The sequence below is a fragment of the Oratosquilla oratoria genome, chromosome 10 (genome assembly GCF_046742065.1).
Source record: "Oratosquilla oratoria isolate Oo_2021 chromosome 10, ASM4674206v1, whole genome shotgun sequence".
Taxonomy (NCBI): domain Eukaryota; kingdom Metazoa; phylum Arthropoda; class Malacostraca; order Stomatopoda; family Squillidae; genus Oratosquilla; species Oratosquilla oratoria.
In genome coordinates, this window is record NC_134786.1 from 40,835,813 (window position 1) to 40,850,018 (window position 14,206).

The 14,206-nt window shown below is 37.3% G+C and overlaps 1 pseudogene; it reads left to right on the forward strand.

The window, feature by feature from the left end:
• The first annotated feature begins 1,742 nt into the window (after positions 1-1,742).
• Positions 1,743-14,206, forward strand: part of LOC143029191 (uncharacterized) — a 29,000-nt pseudogene continuing 16,536 nt past the window's right edge.

The window sequence follows — 14,206 nt, forward strand, 5'->3', positions numbered from 1 at the left end:
ATTTACATTATCATAGTTTTTATTTATTATTTTATTATTAATATGATTTTTTTTTCGCATCCGACCTAGATATGGATCAAAAGGTCTCCTGTTGGCATGCTCCGCCTTTGTAATCCTTTGTAATCCTTTGTAAACGACTCGGACAATGGGATTAATAGTAATGTTAGTAAGTTTGTGGACGACACTAAAATAAGACGTCATTTTAGGTCTGGAGAAAACACTGGGATACTGCAGGAGGATCTTGAAAAACTGTTTGCATGGTCAGTAAAATAGCAATATCTCAAAATGCAGTGTGTTAAAAGTAGGTTTACACAACCCAGAAAACAGGTATAGCTTAGATAACACTATTTCAGAGAAAACAGAATGGGAAAAAGACTTGGAAGTGTTAGTGATTTCTGTCCTTAAATCCAGGAAACAGCTTTACTGCCAGCAATAGAGCTAACAGGGTGGTTACAAAAAAAAGTGCAGATGTAGTTATCAAACTCTATCTAGCGATAGTTAGACCCATCCTTGACTATATGATACAGTTTTGGTCTCGATACTATAGAATGGATATTAATTCAGTAGAATCAGTACAGAGGAGAATGACCAAAATGATAGAAGGGCTTAGAAATTTATTCTAAGAGGACAAATTTAGGCACCTTAACTTAAACTATGTGGAAAGACGTAGAGTGCGGGATGAACTAATAAAGGCATTCAAATGGATCAAGGGCTTTAACAAAGGTGATGCAGACACTGTCATCATATTAAGACAGCAGGGCAGGACTCGTAGTAATGGACTTGGATTGGAGAAAATAAAAATTTAGAAAGATATAGGCAAGAACTGGTTTACTAATCGAGATGTTAACAAAGTAAACATGTAGTGAGTGCTGAAACTATTGGTTGTTAGAAGGTTAGATAATTAGATGGGGATTATAGGTGGTAATGCACATAGAACTACCTAGTATAGGCCTTATAGGCTCCTCCATTCTTATGTTCTTATGTATGTATGTATGTACGTATATATGCATGTATGTATGTATGAATGTATGTATGTATGAATGTATGTATGTATGCATACATGTATATATGTAAATATGCATGCGTGTTCATATGTAATGTATGTATTCATATATGTCTGTACATACTACTCTGATGGGTCGACCTCTTTGGAGAAGATGGTGAAGATGGTGGTGAGATGTGTACGCCAGGAGACGCGTAAACTGCGGCTGAAGACGTCAACTTTGCCCTATAGGTTTGGAATTTTGAGAAAAAATATGACAAAGAAAAACAGTTTACAGTCTAGGGAACTTCGAGGTTAGCATGGAGGAGAAGCCAAACGTAAGATGGAAGGACTGATGTCGCCCCACCATCATAAGTTAATTGACAATGACCTTCCGCCCCCCAGGGGGTAATTGGCCGCTACCCATATCCAAACTGTCCTTGTTCCTTTGTTTCGTGTATATATTATGTATGCATTTCTATTACTTTGTACTTGTTGCACTAAAGATGTAATATACGAAAGCGCTCTGCTTCGTTAGTTTCCTTTTTCCAAGTGGTCTACTTTGCATAAGTGAACACACGTACCCGTGTTCTTATCAGCATATGTATATATATATATATATGTATATATATGTATATATATATATATATTTATATATATATGTATATATATACATATATATATAATACAGCTATTGTTTGAGCCTGAATTCTTCTCTTTTCCAGTGGCAGATTATGACTACAACACAGAAGTCCAGAAGACGACGAAAGTGGAGACCACCATAGACTACAAGGACTACAGGAACTTCAGGACTGATTACACCAATTATTCCGGAGATTACAAAGATTACATACACTACGGGGAAGACAGGTACGGGCAGGAGGAGGAGGACGAGGAAGATATAAAGACGAGAGAAGACACCCTGAACACCACAGATATGACGAACACGATCTTCACGTACGCGGATCAGTCTGCTTACACCAGTCTGGAGTCACGTGAGTCACTTGGAGTCATTTTACCACTTCCGGGGAGTGTGTGGGGGTACTTGGAGTGACACCGTGTAGGAGTGTCATGTAGGTATCAAGTACACAACGCGATAAGGCTTGCGTGGGCTCATACACACATACAATAGTGGGTGGATGAAAACACGCACCTGCACATACACACAAATAAACTCACATACGTATGCTAATGCATACACAAAGCCACACACATACACGCTCATGCATACAAATACACATACACACAAAACATGTACATATATACATATATATATATATATATATATATATATATATATATATATATATACATATATACTTACGCATACCTATGAACATATACATGCACATACAGTACATACACGTTCATTCATACAAATACACATACACACAAAACATGTACATACACACACACACACACACACACACACACACACACACACACACACACACACACACACACACACACACACACACACACACACACACACACACACACACACACACACACACACACACACACACACACACACACACACACACACACACACAGAAAAGATAATGGAGAAGGAAGAAAATGAAAAGTGGCCTATACTAACATTGACGGATTAATTTCAGATCTGAACGAACTCAATGATTATCTGTTAGAAGAAAAACCAGACATAATGGGAATTGTAGAGACTAAACTAAGAGGAGAAATACCATCTATTGATATTGGACAAGGGCTATACAATTACTGGATAAGAAACAGGGACAAAAAGCAGGGAGGGGGAATCATGTTCTTGGCCAAGAAAGACCTAAACGTGACAAAAATTGCAGAGGGCAAAGGTAATGTTGAACTGATCATGATAAAAGTCGAAGGCAAGAATATGAAAAGTAGAAAGTTTGTGGTGACCTATGTGCCCCCAAGAACGAATGCTTGGAAAGAAAACGAACACACAAAAATGCTAGAAGATACAAGAAAATCACTAAATGAGATACTAATGGGTAAGGGTAATCTAGTAATTATGGGAGACTTCAATTGCAAAGAAATTTGTTGGGACAACATGACAGTGCGAGGAGATGACGTGTGGGGCAATGTACTGCTAGACATGACCATGGAGTACACAATGACCCAGTGGGTCAATGAAAACACAAGATACAGAAACAATGAAGAGCCATCAAATCTAGATTTAATATTTACAACGGAACCTGAAATAGTGGACAAAGTCCACTACAAGACACCAATTGGAAAGAGTGACAATGTACTCATCGAAACTGTACTAAAGCAAGAAATAGAGATGAAGAGGAGCGAAAAGCATAGGAAAGGAAGATTGATGTACAACAAAACAGACTTTGCAAAACTAAAGACGTTCTTCCAGAATGCAAACTGGGAAAAATTCTATATGGAAGAGACAACAGTGGAAGAGAAATGGAACATACTGTTGTATAATTACAATTAAGGGGTAAACAGGCATGTACCAAGAAAAAAGCGAGAGAGAGAGTACATTAAATGTTGGTTCAACAAAAGATGCAGTGAGGCAAAAGACAGAAGGGACAAAGCTTGGAAAAGGTGGAGAAAAGACAAAAAACAAAGCAAATGGCAAATTTATATAAACTATAGAAATGAGTATGTTAATGTGAGAAGAGAGGAGAAAAGGAACCATGAGAAGGATATTATAGATAAATGCAAAGATCAGCCCAAGCTATTCTACCGGTATGTAAATGGTAAACTTAAAACCAAACAGGAACTAGTGAAACTACGTCAAGGAAATATAGAATACACAGAAGAATTAGAGATGGCCGAAATCATGAACAACCACTTTAAATCTGTCTTCACCAGAGAGAAAATACAAAATTGGGACGTAGATAATAACAAACATTCTCCCCACATGAGTGAATTTACATCACAAAAAGAAATATCAGAACATCTATCAAAATTGGACGTCAGAAAATCACATGGCCCGGATGGAATTGCAAATTGGATTCTAAAAGAATGCAAAGGAGAGCTAACGGACAAAATACACATCATAATAAATAGCTCACTCAAGGAAGGAAAGATACCTAATGACTGGAAAAATGCTAACATTGTACCAATATATAAAGGAGGAAACAAGGAAGAACCCACCAACTATAGACCAGTATCACTAACAAGCACTATAGCCAAAATTTGTGAGAAAATCATCAAGAATAGATGGGTAAAACACCTGGAACATAACAACATATTAAACCCAAGACAATTCGGGTTCAGACAAAGTAGATCATGCACCACAAACTTGATATGCTTCTACTCAAGACTAATAGACATAGTGCAAGAAAGAATCGGATGGGCTGATTGTGCATTCCTAGACTTGCAAAAAACATTTGACAAAGTACCACACAGAAAACTACTAAAAAAAACTTGAACACATAGGAGGAATACGAGGGAACCAACTAAAATGGATGGAGGACTTCCTGACTGGAAGAAAGATGAGAGTAGTACTCAGAGAAAAATATTCAGATTGGAAAGAGGTGATCCGTGGAGTACCGCAAGGATCTGTACTGGCTCCAATAATGTTTGCTATCTATATGAATGATATGGACGAGGGCATGCACTGTTACATGAGCTTCTTTGCTGATGACGCCAAACTGTTAAGGAAAGTAGAAACTGATAAGGACTGTGAAGCACTGCAAGAAGATCTGAATAGGGTATGGAACTGGAGTCAAAAATGGGAAGTGGATTTTAATACTAAGAAGTGTAGCATAATGGAGTTTGGAAAAAGCAAAAACAGAATATCAAGAAAATATACAATTGGAACCAAGGAAGTAAAGAAAGTAGGATCCGAAAAAGACTTGGGAGTTATTATCACAAACGACTTGTCCTATGATACACAGATTAACAAAATTGTCGGGGAGACTTTTGCTTACCTGGACGAAGACATGATAAAGAAAATATTGGTTACATTGATAAGGCCTAGACTAGAGTATGCGGCGACATTGTGGTCCCCCAGTACCAAAAAGAACATAAAGAAAATAGAAAGAATCCAAAGAGCAGCTACAAAAATGGCACCTGCACTTGCAAACCTATCATACGAGGAGAGATTGGCTAAACTGGAGCTACCGACACTGGAGCAAAGAAGAGAGAGAGGAGACCTACTGACCATCTACAGAATCATGAAAGGCACAGAGATACTTGATAGAGAAGAATTACTAAACTGGGACAAGAGAAACACAAGAGGACATGGAAGGAAATTAAGAAAACATAGCTATAGAAGAGAACTGAAGAAAAACAGTTTTCCACATAGATTTTTAGACACTTGGAACAAACTGGATAATGAAATAGTAAGCGCAAAAACCATTCACGAGTTTAAAAGCAAACTAGACACTGAGAGATACAATGGTGGGACAACACGAGCATAGCTCCCCTTCCCGCAAAATACAACTAGGTAAATACAACTAGGTAAATACACACACACACACACACACACACACACACACACACACACACACACACACACACACACACACACACACACACACACACACACACACACACACACACACACACACACACACACACACACACACACACACACACACACACACACACACACACACTAACACATATATATATATATATATATATGCAAAGTAGACCACTTGGAAAAAGAAACTAACGAAGCGCTCTGCTTCGTTAGTTTCTTTTTCCAAGTGGTCTACTTTGCAGAAGTGAACACACGTACCCGTGTTCTTATTAGCATACATGTATATATATATATATATAAATATATACTGTATACTGTATATATATATGTATATATATATATATATATATATATATATATATCTATATATATATATATAAATATATATATAAATAAATAAATATATATATATATATATATATATATATATATATATATATATATATACACTTACGCATAACCATGGACATATACATGCACATACATGCAAAAATATCACAAAATCACGTGATTCAATAAATTGCTGATAACCACAAAGAGAACCGGAAAAGAAACTAGAATTGCCGAGCGCTTTCGTGATATTTCACATCTTTAGGTTTTCTTTGTGGTTATCAGCAATGCCCATACATATACACATACACATACATATGCACATACATCAACACTACACATACACATGCTCATGCACATACAAGGGCATGTATATGCACATAATCAATCCATTGCTTCTGGTCTTTCGTGTAGGAAATCCACGTCTCCCAGGTAACAGGCAACAACCTGAGGATTGGTCACTCAAGGAAGATATATTGTGTTCTTATGTGGGTATGGTAAGGTTGAGGCACTGTAGGATGAGCTATTCGTCGTCTTCTGTGTGATGGTTTCATCCGGATCTGTTTGTTTCTATAGCCAGGCCTATTCTGTATTAGTCGTTTCTTACATATACATAAAATACATATAAATATACAGGTGTATACACATAAATATACACATATACTGTACATACACATGACCACACGCAAACACATACAGATATACATATCAACACTCACATTAACACACAAGCACACACACACACACACACACACACACACACACACACACACACACACACACACACACACACACACACACACACACACACACACACACACACACACACAAACACACGGTGCAGTGGTTGCGTTCGCGGCTGCCACTACGGCGGTCCGGGTTCGAATCCCGTCCAGGGCCGAAATAATTTCAGTATCGCTGCGCTGCGTATCGTTACTCCAATTCTCGTGGGCGGGGAGGTGGGGGTCTGTGTGCGTGTAAGGTCAAAGCATTACCGATAGATCGGTCATATATGAGCTGTGAGCTCTCCTCCGGGAGGGAAATAGCTGTCGGTCACGAGTCCATCACGTGATCCAGGACCATGATGAATCTCTCACACACGCACTCACACAAACAGTGTCGTACGACAAGTGCTCTGATTGCTTTCCAAGCATAGTATACATAAGAATATAAGAATGAAGAAAACTGCGAGAGACCATAAGGCTTACACCGTATAGTATAGGATAGACCCAGAATAAAGAAGTATAAATAATAGATACATGAATATATTGATTGATTAGTTTTTTATCTGATTAAATGGTTAATAAGTAAATGAATAATATGCGAATAAGTGAATAAATTGATAGATGAATAAATAGATAAATGAATAAGCGAATGCAAATATACATTCATATATATATATATATATATATATATATATATATATATATATGTATATATATATATACATATATATATATATATATATATATGTATATATATATGTATGTATACATGTATGTATGTATGTATACATGTATGTATGTATGTATGTATGTATGTATGTATAAAGGATTATAAAGGCGGAGCATGCCGACAGGAGACCTTTTGATCCATATCTAGGTCGGATGCGAAAAAAAAATCATATCAAAAATAAAACAATAAATAAAAACTATAATAATGTAAATAACAAATAAAATACATAAATAAATGCATACGTATAGTTAAATAATAAACAAACAGGTAAATAGCAAATAATAATAGATTGACATATAACTAATAATAAATGAAAATCAGACAGACAAATGATAACAAAACAAAAACAAATAATATAAGATAAATTATAATCATTACAGCATCTTACTTAGGTATTTATCTAAATGATTCTTAAAGCTTCGAACTGAACTACATTGCACTACCTGTGCAGGAAGTTTATTCCATTCATTAACTACACGGTTGGCAAAGTTGTTTCTACCTACTTCCAAATTGAATCTATTTCCGGACAGTTTGAGACCATTGTTTCTTGTCTGATTCTCATTCAATGTGAACATTTTGTCACTTTTGATGTTGTCAATTCCCTTTAAAATCTTAAAGACCTGTATCAAGTCACCTCTGAGTCTACGCTTTTTTAGGGAAAACAGATTCATATGTTTTCGTCGATTTTCGTATGATTTATTTTTGATATTTGGAATCATTTTTGTGGCTCGCTGTTGTACTTTTCCAGTCTGTCAATGTCCTTAATGAGATTCGGTGACCATACAGAAACAGCATATTCCAAATGTGGACGAACTAACGATTTATATAGCTTGTTAATGAGTGATGGACTTTTGAAATCAAAAGAAAACTAATAAACTAACTAACTAACTAAACTAACTAACTAAAACTAACTAAAACTAAAATCACAAAGAAAACTAACTAAAAACTAACGATTTATATAGCTTGTTAATGAGTGATGGACTTTTGAAATCAAAAGATCGCGCAATCAGTCCCAGAATCTTATTTGCTTTCTCAGAGGCTGAAATACACTGCTTGGATGATTTGAGGTCGTTACTGATAATTACGCCGAGATCTTTTTCACTATCCACTTTTGTTAACGAATTACCAAATAACTTGTATGTATGTTTGTATGTTTGTATGTATGTATGTATGTATGTATGTATGTATGTATGTATGTATGTATATATGTATGTATGTGTGTGCATGTATGTATGTATGTATGTATGTATGTATGTATGTATGTATGTGTGTATGTATGCATGTATGTATGTATGTATGTATGTATGTATGTATGTATGTATGTATGTATGTATAGATTAAATAGGTGAAAAATTGACCCTTAGGTGACTGTAAAATGTCTTGACACTGATTTACTTCTCCCATTTTTAGGTTGCGCCCCAGGCTACTTTGGGGACAATTGCACCTTCACCTGTTTCGACTGCCCCGGACAGTGCGACCCCGAGGATTCCGGATGCCTCTGCCTTCCGGGGAGGACGGGATCCACCTGCCGAGAGAAATGCAAAGAAGGGTTTTGGGGTCTGGGATGCAACGAGGTAAGTTGAGCTTTGATGAGGATCTAACTCGTGGGCCAAATGCACACAAGGCAAATGAATAGGTAAGTAGGTAAGTAGAGAAATAAACATATAAACAGGTGAATAAGTAAAGAGATATATAGATAAATCGATGAGTAGGATGCTGGTGAAAAATGCAACAGCGTCTTCCTGCACGGCTTTGCTCTACGAACGACTCCATCGAAAACGTTGTCTCCCTTGAGCGCGGAGCTTCTCAGTTGTTTGAACATCGACGCTTCATTTCCTAGCTGCCACTTACGGCCACTTCGATCTCGAACTTCTCCTCGTGAGCGTCTCCTGGCCTTTTATGAGGAGAATAAGAGTTTTTCTAAGACTGTCATTCGAGATGAATAAGAATAGATGGAGGTTATCAATCTACGAACCTAATTTCCGGTTGGAGCGATCAGGAATTTGTTTACAAATTGGATCGTTATAGATTTTTTCATCCATTATGGATTCTCGTGTGAGATTTCCTTGTATTTTCTAAATTCATGGGTTAAACTGAGTTTTTATTAATTCAGTATCTTACTCGTAAGTAGCTTATCTGCTTCCGTTTTGTAATATTTACTAGTTATACACTGAGATGTTCATAAAATTCTTCCATAAACAGCTTCCTACATGCTTTTCCCTCATTTTTCACAGACTTTACAGCAATTTCATATAGTAATAAATATCACTATCTAGAACACTGTTCACCATCACTGGGGGTTGCCAAGCGTTTTTCCTGAGGTCACCAAGACTTCTTGTTTGCTATTTTTGTTGTTGTTGCAAAATTATATGAATTCAATACAATAACCATATATATTAACACATATACAAATAGATTAGTGAGGTCGCCTGAAAAAAGGGTTGGGAAACAGACACTGAACAATGTTGAAACAGAAACTTAGCATGGTAACTTACGTATAAGGAATGTCCTATATTAGATATAGTCTTGTCAATATGCCTTATTCAGCATTAAGATCAGCCTCATTAACATAATGGAATGGTACAATCTCCTCAAATTACAAAAAGAAAAAAAAACATATTGCACAGAAACACCTGTTGTGTGGTAAAAAGAAAATGGAATTTTCTACATACATAAATTGTTGTTGATTTTTTTTTATCATATTCGTTTATTTATCTATATACTCATATTTATTTGGTCAGGTCTAGGTATTCATGTATGTATATATGCGTTTGTGTATGTATGTATGTATTCATGTATGTATATATGCGTGTGTGTATGTATGTATTCATGTATGTATGTATGTATTCACATTCACCTCAGTTGGAATTAACCTTTAACGCTCACGTTGTATCCTGTTGCAGCTGTGTCTCTGCGAAAACGGAGGAACCTGCGACGCGGCCACAGGGGTATGCTCCTGTCCCCCGGGGGTTAGCGGCGTCAGGTGCGAGGACGGATGCCCCGAAGGTAACACTTGACTCCCGAAGGGCGCGGAAATGGTGACGAAGGAGTGATGCAAAACCAACAGACCAAATACGCCCACACACACAACCAGTAAAGACACGCGAGGGTGGGCAGAAACAGGGAAGAAACAGACAGGCGCGTGTGTTCGCACTCGAGTGAAAAAAATATGTATAAAGGCTTGCGTTTCCTTGTTTTATTGTTCAAAAAGAAGAAAATGTTTATTTTCGCCTCCCTCACCGAACTGACAACCTTAATCTTTTTAGACCTTCCTTTAGTCTCCAACCTCCATCAATACTTTGTTTTGTCATGTGTGTCAGATTAATTAGATAATCAATTAACTAATTAAGCTATCTATTTTTGTACAGTATATATATATATATATATATATATATATATATATATATATATATATATATACATACATACATACATACATACATACATACATACATACATACATACATACATACATGCACTATATATATATATCATCAACTCGTTCTTCAGGCATGTACGGGCAGAAATGTGACCGCAAGTGCCCAATGCAGTGCCCATCTATGCGATGCAACCGCTTCTTCGGGTTTTGTGAGTGCGACCCGGGACTCTTCGGACCCAAGTGCAACATGGCCTGCCCGCGGCTGTCGTGGGGTCCCAACTGCCGGCACCATTGCCAGTGCGAGGACAAAAACACTGTCAAGTGTAAGCCGAAGGTAAATTACTCTCCCACTGGGAGAGGAGGGGCTCTCTCCTAGGGAGAGGAACTCTCTCCCTCGTATTCAATTCTTTATGTTTATATCTCAAAATAGTGGAGCATTGTAGTCCAGTGGACTCGAGTTCCGATGTTAAAATAAAACGGCTCAAAGGGTGGTGGTTTGATTCGCGCTAGAGAATTAACGTGTGACGCCAAAAAGGTATTATGAAGTCCTAAACGCACAAAGGCCAAACCACCGCGCAGAACGGACAATGGATATATATATATATATATATATATATATATATATATATATATATATATATATATATATACATATATATATATATATATATATATACATATATATATATATATATATATATATATATATATATATATATATATATATATATATATATATATATATGTTTACTTCTGTATCTCGTTATGGACGGAGAGATCTAAGCCTGTATGTTTTGCTCTTGTAATATGTTGTAAATGCATGAATTGGAAACACATTCCTGCCAGTGATAATGACTTCAGCATCGGAGTTATGAGTAGGAGCTTCATGCATATTAATTAGAAAGAATACAAAGAGAACGGGGAGCACAACAAGTAATTAAACCTTTGCGTGGTGTGGGTGTATGAGCATGTGAAATTCCATAACACCCAATTTTCTATTCTAAAGATATATATATACAGATATATGTGTATATATATATATATATACATACATATATACAGTATATGTATATATATATATATATATATATATATATGTGTGTGTGTGTGTGTGTGTGTGTGTGTGTGTGTGTGTGTGTGTGTGTGTGTGTGTGCGTGTGCATATATACATGTATATGTATATATATATTTACCCTAACCAGAGTGCTAACTACCTTATGAGTTCCATCCCCGACTTTTCTGTGCTCATTCCTTCATAGACAGGAGCGTGTGAGTGCAAGCCAGGCTTCATGGGCATCGACTGTTCCGAGGAGTGCCCGCGGGGCACTTGGGGCCTTGAGTGTCAGCAAAAGTGCCAGTGTGTCTAGGGGGCCACATGCCAACCGGACACTGGCCAATGTATGCGCGACTGCCCACCTGGTCTCCACGGACCCAGTTGCTCTGACCGTAAGTCCCAATCTCGAGGTTATGTTGTTGTTCTTGTTGTTGTCATTCCCTAGGTTGTGTGTCCGAGCAGTCCCGTCTCTCCAAGGAATGCCACGGCCGGAACGGGGTTTTCCCACAAATCATTTATAGAGTGTTTGTTGTGTTGTTTGCGTGATGCAGCGTCTTCGTCGTGGGACCACCCCCTAACCCCAAGAGTTGAGGGCCAAACTGCAGCAAACATCCCCGGCCACCGGCTCTACACAGGCCCCAGGAGGGGCTTCGGTCGCGTGGGCGAGTACCACAATCCTCTCGAGGTTATGTTGTGTATATTGTGGTATAAGCTTCTGAAGAATTTGTGCATGTGCTATTTCTTAAGGTTTTGTCGTGTGCACTGTGAAGTTGGTGGAAGTTAAGTCATTAAGAGCCCTGAGTCAATCCTGCAGCTTGGAGGAGCTGTCACCCAGTATCCAGATCTTCAGATCTGGTCCAAGATCTCATCAAATTCATCGATTTTTCTTCCACTTATCTAGGCAAAAGGAGAACCGACCGCCTGCAACAGTCTACTTCTTCTTATCATCAGCCATTAGTGGAAACAGACTCACACTAATGTAACACAGGCAACAGTCCAAGTTTCTTTACAGAGATTATGTATGGAATTATCTAGAGACCGCTACTAGTTGATGAGGAGCTACGAGTTTCCTCTTACTAAAACTCAAGGCAACCAATACTGTTATATTCCGTATCCTTGTTTATTTGCCTGTGTATCTGTTTTTCTATCAATATATCTTCTTTATATGTATATAAACTTACACCCACTCTCGGAGAAAAATAAGGTGAGGTACAGAGTAAACCGTATATTTTGACCACTGACTGTGGTCCTCTTCAGTAGGTATATGTATCTGCTGAAGAGGATCACAGTCAGTGGTTGAAATACACGGTTTTCTCTTTATCTCAACTTATCTGTTTCCGATTGTGTCTAAGTTTTGTTTTACTCATGTGCTTCTGCATCTACGTAATTTAATATGTGTATATGATTTTTTACAGCTTGCGACGAGGGGATGTATGGACCTGGTTGCACGAAGGCCTGCATGTGTGGGGTCAGGCCCTGCGACCCTGTAACTGGCGTCTGTCTCTGCCCCCCAGGCACAATGGGACCCAACTGTCTTTACAGTACGTTGTTACTGGCACTGGTTTATGTATGGCATCAAATATGTATTGAGTACGGCCTGCCAACAATTACATTGTTCATTTCTTATAAGATCTTGCCTGTAGACATAATTATCGCTAACAAGAAGTCAGGCATACCGATAATTTTAGTGGCAATATTGCATTCGGTTTTCTGAGTTGTTGCCAACAGTTTTTAAATAAGATATAAATATTGTTTCAAAAATATGTTATTGCTTCACCGTGTTCATAATATTCTCTAGCTTGTTATCAGTATGATGAAATATTTTTAACTGCTGGAACATTCCCCAAACAGTTGATTAAATAATCACTTACAAATTAGCAGTAAGAAGTGCATTGCTGTAGACACATTTCTGAATCTTTACATTTATGATTCCTTATGGCCGATTATGATCTTATGACTTAATTGTTATATTAATGATTTTCTCACCTTTTATTCTAATGTCATTACTTAATTTTTTTTATATTAATAACTTTTTTTTTACATATCAACAGGGTGTCCCGAGGGTCAATGGGGAAGTAATTGCCAGGAAAGGTGCCGCTGCCGTCACAATGGCACCTGTGACAGAGTCACTGGTCGGTGCCGTTGCCCACCTGGATTTGCCGTGAGTGACATTCCTATCTTATCTATACTGGGGTCAGACTAGATATGATTTTTTTTTCTCTGTTGTTATTGATTAATTTACAGTTTCACCGTGTCTATACTGGGGTCAGACTAGATATGATTTTTTTTTCTGTTGTTATTGATTAATTAAAGGTTTCACCTTGTCTATACTGGGGTCAGACTAAATATGTTTTTTTTTTATTTCTGTTGTTATTGATTAATTTACAGTTTCACCTTGTCTATACTGGGGTCAGACTAGATATGATTTTTATTTTATTTCTGTTGTTATTGATTAGTTTACAGTTTCACCTTGTCTATACTGTGGTCAGACTAAATATACGATTTTTGTTGTTGTTGTTGTTATTTATTAGTTTACAGTTTCACTTTTGCTGAGTTAGAAAA